Source organism: Tauraco erythrolophus, chromosome 11, assembly GCF_009769465.1.
Source record: "Tauraco erythrolophus isolate bTauEry1 chromosome 11, bTauEry1.pri, whole genome shotgun sequence".
NCBI lineage: Eukaryota > Metazoa > Chordata > Aves > Musophagiformes > Musophagidae > Tauraco > Tauraco erythrolophus.
The window spans coordinates 28,987,093-29,001,260 of record NC_141475.1 but is presented as its reverse complement, the minus strand read 5'-3'; positions in this window follow the sequence as shown (position 1 = coordinate 29,001,260).

Sequence of the window (14,168 nt, the reverse complement as noted above, 5' to 3'; positions counted from 1 at the left end):
TTTGACTTGAAGTATTGTAATATATTTTATCAGTGGCTGCACAGAACTGGGAAATTTGAGTAAAGCATGGTATCAGGCAATAAGATAAAGTCTACAAAGCTGAGCTCTCCAATGGAGTACACCAACATTCATGTTTTCAGGCTGACCTTCTCAGTGTTCAGGGTCTGATCCTGCACATAATTTGTGCATGTTCTGATCAATATCAGTCCTCACACCAGTAAAGCTGCACAGGTCATCGCAAGAATCGGGAGCTTCAAGTACGAAGGTAAAAGGCTTTAAATCTGCAATGACATGTATTGAACATCCTCATGCAGATTGCAAAGGAACTTACTGCTTTGGGTATCAAAGCAAACAGATTTCCAAAAATAAGTACCAGATACCTCAGATGACTGCTACAATAGGTATATTTAAAAACCTATGTTCCTTTTAGCTTTCCAAGTTTGTCATCTGATAAAAACATTTTGATAATAAACTGAAATTATGAGCCAAATGCAGTGTGTGTTCTTTACAGGAAATATAAAAGTAAAAAAAATATTCTCTGCAAATAAATTTCTGTACTTGCCCCTCAGCACTACACCTCAACATCTGACAAAAGGAGAATTCAAATAATTTTGTTCTAGTTTAAAGTAGATGTCAGTAGGTTATTTAGTATCCAAGGAAATCACACCAAAATTGCCTGCAGAAACCTTCCCCTTCTAGGGCTTTTCCCCAACATTATGACAAAGAGAGAAGAAAATAGAATCCTTTTCATGAACTCCCAGCTGGAAGAGTCATGCCTAACACACACGCAATAGCTGAGGCATCCAGCAGCAGCCAGTACAGCTCCAGTGCTGCTGGAGGTACAGCAGCTGCAGTTTCCAAGCAGCAACGGGAGGATTTTGCTCGTGGTGCAGCCGGCAGATCAAGTGGCCAAAGGCAGCCACAAAGCAAGTTCCTGCAGATCCTTCTGAAGGCACGTAGTGTCCAGGGCACAGAGAAACCTGCAGAGACCTTGCACCCTCACCCCTCTGTGTCTAGTCACTATTGCCTGTAAGTCATGCCTGGACACAAAAGGGAAGCAAGGAGTGAAAACCCGTAGAAATCGGAGAAAAGTGCAAGAAAAAAAACAAAAAAGTTGTGTTAACAAGATTTTTACCTCTCTGTTGGGCCCCTTTCTTCACTCCTCTCCATGTATGTCAGATCTTTTCATACTCTTTATCACTAACCTGATACATCCAAGTGAAACTCAATCCTTTACAAATTCAGGCCCATAAAACTATGAAACAGAAAGTACCATTATCCCCATTTAACACTCATCAAGGATAGGAAAGAAATTCAAAAGGTAGCTAAATAAACTAGTGGATCACTAAATACAGAATAAATAGTTTTAAATTTAACAATAAATAAATACAGAATCACTAACAATTAGTGAATAGAATAGCAAATATAATCTATTCCTTACAAAAAATAGAGTAGGTCAATACAGGTAGATCCATTCTACTGTCTGCTCAGGAGTGTATCAGGGAGCTTTTCTGATACACCTCGTGTTTCATTTGCCTGCCAGACAGACAAAGAACTAGAAGATCATATTTACTGTTGGAGATGTGCATTCCTTTTTCATTTCTGAGCTACTTATACATACATTAAAATAGTTGCATCGTAATACATGCTAGCTCCTGATGGAGCAGGGCAGGTAAAATCTTCTACACTGCCAAGGATATGGTCATTTCTTTCACAGTCCCAGTAAGAAAGCAAGCTTCCCTTAGGGAAAGTAGCCAGCAACACTGGCCAGAGCAGCAACAGATACTCTTTACGGAAAGAAAGCATGCACACATTTGACAGCTGGCTTTAGACATGTCATTGAACTCAGCTTTTACATTCATGAATTTTAAGACTCTCTTCCCAAAACCTCCATTTCATCACTGCTACCCTCCCATCTGTTTTACTGCAGACAATAATCCATCTGTAACAATACGCCAGCGCTTGGAAAGAAGCATGTGAAATATAAACCAAACGTAATGCATATGACCAGAGGAGACAGCAAAGTTTCCCTACTCATTGCTGGCTACACAAAGGGCCAGAAACATCCCCCTTTCATTACCTGAAATAATGAAATCCAGTGAAGGGCATCTAGAAAACAACCTGCAAACACTCCATGATTTGATAAAAGTGGGTGAGAAAGGTTTGAAGAAAAAGGACCTGGTCAATACAGGAACCTGAACAGTCAAAGTCTGTAGAAGTCATGTTTACATATGCCCATGCTTCTATAACACCTCCAAAAACATCCCCCTGAGAGACCCTCTCCTTCCTTCCTCCCTTGCCATCGCTAACAGGCTACACTAACCACAGGCTCAAGCCCGTAGGTGCCAACGAGGCTGCTCATCTCCTTATTGTCCCTTTGAAGTAGGTGGGAAAATAAATGGTTGGCTTTACTCCTGGCTAAAGCAGCTGCGTCAGAACTGCGTGGGCAGCTGTGACGGCTGAAGTAAGGGAAATAACTACACTCCAGAACCCAGAGAAAACAAAGAAATCATCTGCAGTACAGATCCGAGTCTCAGCGTCTCCTGATACCAATCCTGGGGCTAGGCACGTCGTATCAAGTTAGTCTTCTCCAAAAGTCACTTGGCACATCAGCTAAGTGCAGGGAAGCCTTGTAAGAGCATTTAACAGAAAAGTAACACGTAAAACCTGTGTCTTAGAAACCAAACTGGAACCAGGGGCAATTACGATTTCCTCACACACAAAAGTGAAATTCAGGACTTCATAAAAGAAACAGAGTGCTAATCATTCAGATGTGAGATACCCGACATTAAACAAGCAGTGACAATCAGAATGTGCCTTTCATCACAGCTTGCAAACTAATTAGTGCTGGTGAGGATTTTCCTTCTAAGAGTGTTAATATGTCAGGGAAGTATTTATAGACATGCCATTTACCAAAGGCCTCAAAACCCACAAACGAGTGAAGGAAATGTCACTCCATGCAACATTCATATTTTACTGCTTCTTCAGTTCCACATTTAAACACTCCAAAGAGATTTCACAGTAGGAGCTCAACTTGTGTGCAAATGCACTGGTTCTTTCTAGGATTCCCATGAGCTTGGCATGAGGAACCTGTAAACTCAGTAAATTGCCAGATTTACTGCTGAAAGTTATAAAACCAGTAAACATGGTATCACTAACACAAACACTGTGTTGCTCAAGTGTTTGTATTTTTTGTAAATTTTACCTGCCTTGGCTACATTGCCTAAGAAAATGTGTTTCTGCTTTACTGAAAGATGCTTAGAATCAAGTTGGCATTGACATCAGAAATATGAAGAATTTCTGACAATACATAGGAAAAAAAAATAACTAGTGCCCTATGAAGTGTGCATCAGTGTGTGTTTCTTAATGTCCAAAACCAGAAAGAGTCAAAGCAAAAAAAAAAAACAAACACACCACAAAAAAACCATCAATATTACCTCAGTGGAGGGCACGGAATTTCTGGCAAAGGAGAGCATTCCATACCTGAAAGAAAGAAAAATATGTTAATATCTGGAGTATTTAAATTGATCTCTATTTGTGGATTACTACAGGATATCTCCTCCTTGCTATATTCTTCTAATTCTCTTGCCCTTGATAGTTTTATTCTTGGTTTTTGTTTTCCAGCTACTTAAGTCACCTTCTGTCTGTATCCTCTTAGAGAACTCAATTCCTTGCAAACAAACACACAATCACATTGTCCATCTGCCATGGTTTTCCTCATTTCCTGCCTATCCAAGCTCCAACTTCTCCCTCTGCTGTATTTTCCTTTCTATACATTCATACAAATTTTGGCACTCTCTTCTTTGGGATAAAAAGCAGTTTTGGACCCTGGTGCTGTGTAGGTGTCGTGGTTTCAGGACACCTCGGAAATCCTTTTTCTCCTTGAAATCCAACATCTTACGAGTTATAATACAGCAGGAACATCTGCTCCCATCTGTTTACTCCCAGCAGCCTGACCTGCAGTTACAAACACCTGAGCAAGCACCAGCCAGGCAAAAGCTGAGGCAGTGTGGTACAAACAGTTAGTCCTGCCCAAACACTGGTTACACCTGTCAGCTCCATCTCTGAACCATCAGGGAAAAAAAATAAAAAAAGAGAGAGCATCAAAACGCGAAGGGACAAGCTGGAGCTGGAGGGAGCCTGGTCTCTTCCGCATGAAACATTTCACATTTTTTCATTTTGGCTGAAATGTCAGCTCAGCTGTTTGCTTCATCACAGTATCCTTGTTAACACCAACAAAGTGTACAAAAAACCCAAAAAAAACATTTATAGGTATGAAAAAATATGATTTAACAACTTTCTCTGATCTACTGCAGTGCAAGAAAGGGCAGAGTTAAACTCAAAAATAAGTTTAATAAACAGTGAGACTGAGATACTGCAGGATCCAACGGGCAAACAGCTGCACTTGTGCATACTGCTGGGGAGAAAAACCACTCGATTTTACCGAAAAAAAAGTGTTACAAACAACTTACAGTATCACTGCCCACTTCTGCAAAGTTTAAGAGTCAGTCACTAGTTCTACAGGCATCTTTTGATTGCTCCAGTTGACTTGACTTTCCACAGCAGGTGGACAAGACTTTAGGGAGTACGGAAAACACACCCAAATACTGACATTGGCCAACGAGTTGACAATGCGTTAAGGAAACGGCTACTGAACACACAGCCGTGGCTAAAGACTTCATGGGAGCACTGCGGGGATGCTGGGATTCACCGCCAAACAGCTCCACTCCTGCTGCCCAGCGACCACACGAGAGGTGGTGGTTGGCTGCGCCAACGCCGGAGGTGCCAGGCGACCTCCAGCCTGTGACCAGCCTCCGACTCGGGGCCCACGAAAAATTCCAACAGCGAAGATGCCATGACTTCTTCTGGACAAGTTGTCTCCTTAACCACTACTTCTTAACCAGGTGTTACTTATTTTCTATGTACGCTACACTTATTTTTTTTTCTTTTTGAACCTACCAGTTTTAGATACTGAATCACGGGCCTTAACTGAACTCCAAACTATGAAAGACCTGAGTTTTCTCAATCTTTTGTAATGCCCAGTGGAAAAATCACAATACAGCAAGAAATAAGAAAGAGGTGGCACACACTGTCAGAGGAGCCACCGTGGATCCACACATCTTCTACAACGTTGCTAGGAGAGCTTTTTACCCAAGTAAAATGAGCACTAATTGCCCAGGAAAGGATTTTCCCCAACATCGTGCTTGATCACAAAGAAAAGCGTCACTAGACTTATGAGGAAAACGAAAGCAATTCAGCTCCACACCCCACAGGCTGCATTGGAACCGGAGTCGGAGATACTCTGGCACTCGGTCCTGTCCCTTGATGGTTCAGAGCAGGCTGCGCTCACTCCCTGCCAGCACCTCCAGGATGGTTTCCAACACACAACAAGCACGAAGGCAGCAAGGTGCAGTTGGAGCCCATCCCTGGTCCTTTAGCTCCTCTCCTCAAACAGCACTGCTGGTTAACCACGGGTGGTGATTTTTTCCTTCTAGGCTCCAGCCTCGCGACAGCTTAAACCAGTTCGCAGTTTAAGTGAGGACACGTTCTGGTCTGAAGACTGGCACGCCCTCGTTTAATGCTCACGGGGATCGAGTGTCTTTATCTTAGTCCTTCACCTTAAAAACCACCCTTCACTCATGGCAAATTCGGGTGAAAGCAAGAAGGCAAGAAAATAACCCCACGAAGTTTTATCAGACACGGATGTCCAGAAATGAAACTCACCGAAGTCAGACTGTTGCGGAACCAAGATTATCTTTTTTCCTCACCAGTTTCTGACCCCGAAGCTGCTTTAGCCTGCCCAGCACAACAGCAACCTCTGCTCTGCCGGACGGTCCTCCGGGAAATGCCCAGCACTGGGGAGCAATTTCTCTGGGATTCATGCAGAGTCCAAGTTCTTTGTTCTTCTGCCCCCTTCTCCAGGACTTCTTACTTTTTAACCAGCATGGAGAAAGTTCCAAAGTTACTGTAATATATCATGGCATTTGTTAATTTTCCTTTGGACATGCCCCAGTGCTTTTCTTACTTGACCAGCTGCTGACAAAGACTGCTAAGTACAGAACTCATTTTCCCAGCTAAACCATCAAGGAACTCTTACTCTGCGAGGCAAAAATCTTTCCAGCTGCTTTGGGATGTGTTCCTTCTAAGTGAAGCCCCTTCACATCCGCACAGAAGGGGCAGTTGTGTTTCACACGGACACGCACGGGAGCTCAGTGCACGTGGCTAATTACTGGTGTTTCACTAAAATCAGTGAGTCATGTTACTGCTCTGCCATACCTAAGGGTCTTCCTGACTTTGTAGCAAAGGCAATGAAAATGACTGCTACAGAACCACAGCCCACTTACACTGTCTGCAGTACTAAAGAAGTACAGAAGAACAATTTTTGTAAAAAAGATTTTGAAAATAAATTCCGAAGCTGTAATATTCATAGAAGGAGATTAAATCAAGTATCTCCAGAGTTATCTGAGAATTAAATCCTCCCACTAACCTAAAAAAAGTCCAAAAATTATTTCATCAGGAGGCACTGGAATAAATTCTCCTCCAGAAGAATCAAAGATGCACATACTGAGTCAGTCACACTGTGAGTGAGCATGGCAGAATTTGGAATTACTTTATATAACACCACCAACTTCACACTACTGGAGCAACATTCCACAGAATCAAAAGCGGTCAGTTCAGAAAACAAAAGAAAGAGGCAACAATGATAAAAAAAACCCCAACCAACTATACTGATTTTTGACAGCAGGCATATTTTTCCCAAATTGCTCAGATTCCACACATCTCCATGTCTCCTTTAGTCTGTATTAACTCAATTGTCACATCGTACATCGAGATACCAGAACCAAATATGAGAGGAAGTGATGGTAGCGACTCAAGACAGAAAAAAGATTTTCTCACAAAAATCCGTGTTTAGTAGAAGTGAGTCCCAATGAGCTCAGACCAGCTCTCAGACTCGGTTCTGGGCAGAAGGCTGGATCTGTGCCCTGGCGTCCTGCTCACCCCTCCTTTATGAAATTATTCACTCCCTCACGCAGGCTCAGCCGGCTGCTGTGCTGCCTGGGCCTCTGCTGTGTCACGACAAACGTTCAGTACACTTTGCACCAAACAGGATGACCTCGGGTAGGGGAACTGTTTCCTGTATCCAGGAAAAGAATATGTCCGCTGACTTCCAAACAACACAGCCCCCTTAGAGACTTTACAGGTACCATCCAAATTCTCACAAACATAGCAGAATCTATCAATCACACATTTGGGACAAAATTTCTCATGCTGACACTATTCAGACTTCCCATCCCCAGCCTCTGTTTTACACTGATCTCCTGGTAACAACAGTACCATTCAGAATGTTCTCCGCTGTCTGTGCAGAGCCTCACGTAGCAATTAGATATCGCACCAACGGGAACAACAGAAAACAAGAAAATAGCTTCCAAGACTCCTTTGTGAGATTACACATTTAAGGCTACTAAGCAGACCGTTTTATTGTTCTAAGGCCTTATTGTTCTAAAGGATTTTACTCATGAAGCTTTAAAATTATTTGAGGAGAGGAGACTGATCTGTTTCCATTTGATTGCTACCAAATGTCCCATATATATTCCAAGTCTGGTGTCTCAACCGTGATACCTCAGCAGAACACGAAACAAGAACAACTTGCTATCCTTGCCCTCGCTACAACAGCAGAGATGCAATGCAGCATCCACTCTCATTTAGTTACATACAAGCACTTCCATATATATTCATGTTGGAGAAGAAATTGTCAAAGATGCAAGTGTGGTGCACACAGAAAATGGTATGATATGATTTCTGTCGGACCTTACAAGTCGGAATTCCATCCAGAGTTGAACCAGGTCCTGAGAAAGATCCTCCTCCTGCACAGGTCACCTTCTGGTAGTTAAACAGTACTTCAAAAATAGGTTTGTCAATCATATTCTTCATCCAGAATTGTTTAGATGCTCTGGTACTGTTTCAGTTAGAGCCTTGAACATAGGGACTGACGCTGGCAACTTGATTTAGTATCTCATGAGAAGCTAACGTAGGAGCAGATGACAGTTGCCCTGCTGGTGTTGAAACCTCCTGCACTAGGCTGGACTTTAGTACAGACTGGGCTTCATGCCCACACGAATCATGTGCCCGTAGTCCAGCTACGAGGTGATGAAGTGAGGCAAAGTCATTAATCACTTTGTAACCTGGACAAAACGGACGGCAGAAAGCATAACTCACAACTGCTGTTATGGAAGAGCTTCTGTCAGTGAGGAAGCCAGCAGTAACTCCCAGACTTTACCCTAAATAAACCAGTTGTCCAGTGCAACTTCTACCGAATGCAACTACAGAAGGCTACAGACTCACCAAAATGTTTTCACCTGTTTACAAGAAACACTTTCCACCTTTGTTGAGGGCAGCTTTCAGGACTGGACTCAGTAAACTCAGCTGTCTGTCAGCTCTGTGTTCCTAATTCTAGTTAATTGTTTTTATCCAGGAGGGGATCTCATCCAAGTGCTGAGCTTCTCTGGTGACCTTCTCCATTCATTACCGCTCAGAAGACGACACTTATACAGAGCACTAGTAGCTACCATTTGATTATTAAATCAACAAGCTATTAAATCACTTTTAAATAGTTTGAGGCACATACTGTTGGCAGAGTAACTCTTCATGCTGTGAAGACTAGATAGATATCAGGAAAAATTTCTTTACAGAGAGGGTTGTGAAGTATTGGAACAGGCTGCCCAGGGAGGTGGTGGAGTCCCCATCCCTGGAGGTGTTTAAAAACCGTGTGGATTTGGTGTTGAGCAATATGGTTTAGGGACCCTGACAGTGCAGGGCGAATGGTTGGACTTGATGATCTTGAAGGTCTCTTCCAACCAGAAGATTTTATGATTCTGTGACTATCTCCAATGACCACAGCTATCTTGATATACAGGGGTTACACCCATTAATTAAATTAATTAATTACAACCTCACAAGTAACAACAGCAAAGGCTATCACGGGTGTGAACCCTATTTGCCCTCCAGCCTGTCATTACACCTCAACTCACAAACCACCGGCACTGAAACAGCCGCTGACGACACTTCCCTGCGCAGCACCAGGCTCGGGAGGCGGCGATGCGGAGGGCCTTGCAGCACGGCTGCTTTAAAAGTGTTGGACACCGATGTATTTCCATCAACACCCTGTGACTGCAAAGAGGGGCAAGCTGACCTCTCTGCAAACGACTGAGAAGCCTCAACCCTCTTTCTAGACCAAGGGAAGAGGGTAAGGACCCTGAGGAGATGGCTGGCGATGAAGGACGAGCCCCATCCCTCAGAGGGATCCTTCATCCTGCTCTCCGTAAGTGCACAAACACGGAGAGCAAGAGATTGCTGCCGAGTCCGACCCGCTGCCGGCAACACGCAGCCCCCGCTCTGGGATGTGCCATGCAGCTGCACACGGAGCTCGGTCCCTTTGGCCAGGATCAGCGCGGAGATGGGTTCATCTCCAGCTCCTACAGCTGGGGAAGCACAGTAACATCCCGCAAATCCATTGACCTCAGCAGGCCACCGATTCCCCGGGGTCAGTTCCTTACATGTCAGTAACAAAAACCGCAACAAACAAAACACAACAGTGCTAAATAACCGGGAGTGTTTGCTCCGAACAGAAACAAGCCTCTCACGAAACGGGAAAAACTTCCAAGTCCTCTCTTTTCACACAGGAAACAAGGCTCTCCGTAGCATTGTACAAAAAAGTAATCTTTCAAAGCAAATGTAAGTACTTATGTGCTACTAACCCCAGTAAAGGAGCGCGGCTGCTCCAAGGGGGCCACAACGGGGCTGCAGGCTCAGGCAGGACCCGAGCCCGGCTGGGTTTCCACACTGGGAAGCACGTGGGAGCGTTTCAGTGTCGTGCCCGCGGGTCGGATGCTCCTCTCACAAGCCAGGGGTGAGTCGGGCAGCGACGTTCAGCACGAACACGCCGCCGCTGTGGCTCCTACCTGTGGCAGCCCCGTCCCCGCCACAGGTCGAAGGCCTGGGGAGGCGTGAGGAGCGCAGCACGGCCGGGCAGGGCCGGCTCCGGAGCTCCAGAGGCGGCTCCAAGGCGGGCCTGGGCGGGCTGCCGCCCCGGGCGAGGTGCTGCAGCGGCATCCTGGGCTGCTCCTGCCGCGCCAGGGGGGCGGGAGGGCGGGCAGAGGGTGCCCCTCGCCTCAGCCCCGCTGTGCCACCCAGCCCCTTCCCGCCAGCTCTGCCTGCGCCTGAGGTGAGGGGACACTGCTGCCAGGCCCCGCCCCCTTCCAGAAGGTTCCCTGGCCCCGTTCTCCCGGGCAATGGGAACCCCGATGTTCCCACTTCGCTGTTGTCATTAAGAAGGTGAATGGTAAATTAATCCGTAAAAATCATCTCGGATCACGGAAAACACCATCCTGTCCGGAAGGAAACAAGCGGAATGAAAAGGGGTCTGAAAGAGGAGCCCACCCGCACTGCGTGCGGGCACCTCTGCCACCAAAAAGCAGGTCCCGGCTGACGCCAGACGGCTCTTTGGACCCCGATGGCACTACGGGAACGCAGCGGAGTCCTCTCCGGTGCCAGACCAGCACGAATGTTCCAGGGCACAGCGACAGAAAAACTGAAGCTATTGCTTCGGTAGCAATGCCCTCAAAGTTTGGAAAAAATCGGAATGTCTTCTTCTTCTCTTCAATCACTAACATCTCTCCCTTTGAGAGGGGAAACCCGCACTCAAACGCTCCTTTTGTTTTCCAAGGAAAAAACCCAAACCTTCCGTTACCCCGTACACCCCGCGAGCGCGGGAAGCGTGGGTGCATTGTGTGGATTCGTTAGGAAAAGGTGCCCGAGGGGGCTGTCCTGAGGGGGCTGCAAAAGGCCACTCTGCAGAGCGGCCAGTGGACTTTAAACAGCATGTGGGATGCAGGTTTTCTTGGAATAATCCTCCTTCTATTACTCTGCAAAACTGGCAGGAACTTCCTTTCCTCGTTTGCAGCAAGTCAGCCTGACAACACTGAAGCCAACCTTGGAAGTTGCTTCGTTTTGCTCTGCCAGATCAGATCTTTCTCATCCCAAAAATCAGGTGAAGCTAAAACATACTGTAATGTTTATATTTTAGCTCTGCAACATTTTAATTCGAAACATTCCGTTTCAAATGTTGGCAGACGCCTGAAAATGCCGCTTGGATCAACTGGATCTTTCCGAACTATTTTCCTCAGTGCCTGGTAAATCAACTGGAATGTAAAAATAGGGACATGGTGACCATGAAGTCGTTCTGTGCCTCCTGGCCGTGGCGGCGGTGGCCGTAGCCGGGCGGGAGCAGGCAGCCTGCGTGCCCACCGATGCAGTGCCGGCCGCGGGGCACGCGGCGGTGCCAGGGTCAGAGCCCGGACGGACGCCGCGGGAGAGCTGTTGCTCTCACAACTTCTCAGCACAGAGTTTTCTGGGAGATTTTAAAAACCACCAGAGAACTGAACTGCATGTGCACCTACCTCTGTCTTCAGGGAGCCTCCCAGTGCCAGTCCAGATGGTCTCAGCCTGAGAAATGAGGCACTGGCACTATCTGCTTGAAGCAGATGCTGCAACCAGCCTCTTAGCTCAGAGTGCACGGGTGAGTTAGAATGGATGTCCTCACCTGGAGGTGACTAGAAGACCGTTGGTGATGCTGGACGTCCTCACATGGAAGCAGCAGCTGCTGCGGAGACTGGGAATCTCCAGCGCTCCAAGAGACTGTGTGATTTATCCCCCTTTTCAGGACGTTTGATGGAACAGGATTGCCCCTTTGCCCTCAGTTCATTCACCGGCGAAGTGACTTGGATTAGGACAACTCCCCAAACTGAATGTCACACTCCAGTGCCTCTGCTAATAGCTGCTGGAGTTGCAAAGGAATTTTCAAGGTTGCACTACGGCCAAATGCTTTTCTTTTTTGTTCCCATTCCTACAGGATAACGGACACTGTCCACAGATGGAGACATCTGATTGATGTGCCTTCCTCACGTTCTCAAAATTATACAAATTGCATGAGCACGAGTCAAAAAAAGTTTCTTTATCTAACCCCATCAAGGGTAAGATTTTTTTCCTATTTCCTTAAGCACACATCTTGCTAGGATCTTCAAGACATGCCTCCCACAATCAGTTCTCTGCTTCAACCAGGGATTGAATTATTACCGATTTAGTCTTCTGAGAACTGAAACTTTTCAGCGTAAAAATCTTCAAGCTCAAAAGCTCAAAGCTGCCTGTGAAAATGCAGTGGCTCAGATTATCTGATGGTCATTTCTGATTTAAACAACCAGGTCACTGGAAGGTCTCAAGGCACATTATCTAGTGGGGGAATATAATTTATCTCCAACTATAATTAAAGAAGGCACAACCCCTAGTACAAGATAATCAGGAGGTCACAGTGAGTCTAAGCCACCATTCTAGACATGCTACGCTGTACAACAGACCTCCCAACCTTAAATAAGTAACATTTTCTTTTTGAAGGACATACATGTTTCTGTTTCGCAACAATAGATTCCAAGAAATTTTCCCCATAATAAGGCTAAAAATACTTCCCCAGGCCTCGAGAGAAATTAACTCTTGCCTGTTTCTAAAAAGTCTGAGCTTCCTTAGCTGGTAGGAGCTCTTTAAAAAGTTTGATATTCAGCGACGTGTCGTGGAAGGCCAAGTTTCTGAAGAAAGGCACAAGCAAAGCAGACCGAGGCCGATTCAGGCAACACCACAGTATCTACAGTATCACTACAGTACGATGTTTTGGTGTGTCACGCAGCACCTACCAGTGCTTGTGTGGAACAGCTTGTCTCACCTAAGGGCCTGTGGTCCTCTCGGCTTCTCCCCGCGTTTGATAGATGGGTCGGAACTGCCTCTGTAGCTGCACACTGACAGTGGAGCACAAAACCTGGGAAATTCAGAGAGCTGGCCCACCCGCCCCATGGATCAAACTGAAGAAATGGTTCTCTGATGCTGCTCCCTCCTCTTAACGACTCACAAAACATCTAGGAGGTTTTAAGAACATATGAAGGTAAAGCATTAAATACGTGACAGAAGTCTCAGCCCTTCCTGCTACGTAGTCCATAGTTAGATGGAGACAACTAACACGTTCCTTTGAACATCAGCCTCCACGGTCCATCTCGTGGCGCCGGTAGCACCGCTGCCTTTCTTCACGTGGCTTTCCCTACGCGCCGTGCGCGTGATCTACAGCTCACCTCCTCTTCCACTACACAGAGTTTTCCTAACACTGCAACCGGTATTAAAATGTTTTCCTTGTATGCCAAAAAGCCCAACATTGGAAGTAGTGCTTTCCTGTGGTTCTGTCTCTTCTCTGCAAACAGTCCCGCAGAATTTCATGGAGTCTCGTGCATGAGGAGATGTCAAATAGTTGCCCTCAGGCACCGAGGCAGGATCACCCGTACTCCTGCTGCATGCCTGACGGATGTTTTCTCCATCTGCTCTTAAAGACCTCTAGCAATCAACAATAATATGGATTATTACGCCTAAAAATTTCTTCCAGTACTTCTGTGCCTTTGCCATAAGGACAGCCTGGACCTCACTTGCTAGTTCTTCATCACTTCTTGCACTGTGTATCACCAAGAAGAGATGATTCCCTTCCTCTTTCCAAAAGTCTGATCTATTTAAGACTTACATTTTCTTTGTCTGCACTTTTCTAGGCTGAACCACTCCAGTGTGCTCCTTTTCTCACCACCTAAACATCACAAACCTCAGTTCCCTCTTGCTGCTCTCCCCTGAATTCCTTCCCATCGGCCCACACCTGGTCCCTGGACCGCGGTGCCCACGGCAGCTGCTGCAGGCTGGGGAGGCCGTACCGCCGCGGGCAGAGCGGGGGGGATTCCATCCATCCATCAGGCCATTTTTCTGGTATTTGTTCCAGAACAATGTTTCCCTTTTCACACCAACATTATGACACTGCTGACCCGAATCAGGCTGCGATACGATCCCCAGGCTCTTTTCTGAAAACTGCCATCCAGCCAGCACTTCCCTGTCCTGTACTGGTGCTTTTAAACGGTTCCTGTGAGGTGGAGAACTTGAATTTTCCCCTATTGCACTGCATTTTTTCCAGACTAGTTGTTTACTTTCATTTGGAATTCTAGCTTTGTTCTCCAGTTTCCCTGGCTGGCACTTTGGTGCCAGCAGAGGAGGGCTGCCAGCGCGCCAGAAAACAGGGCTGCAACTCCAAGTGGTCTCGA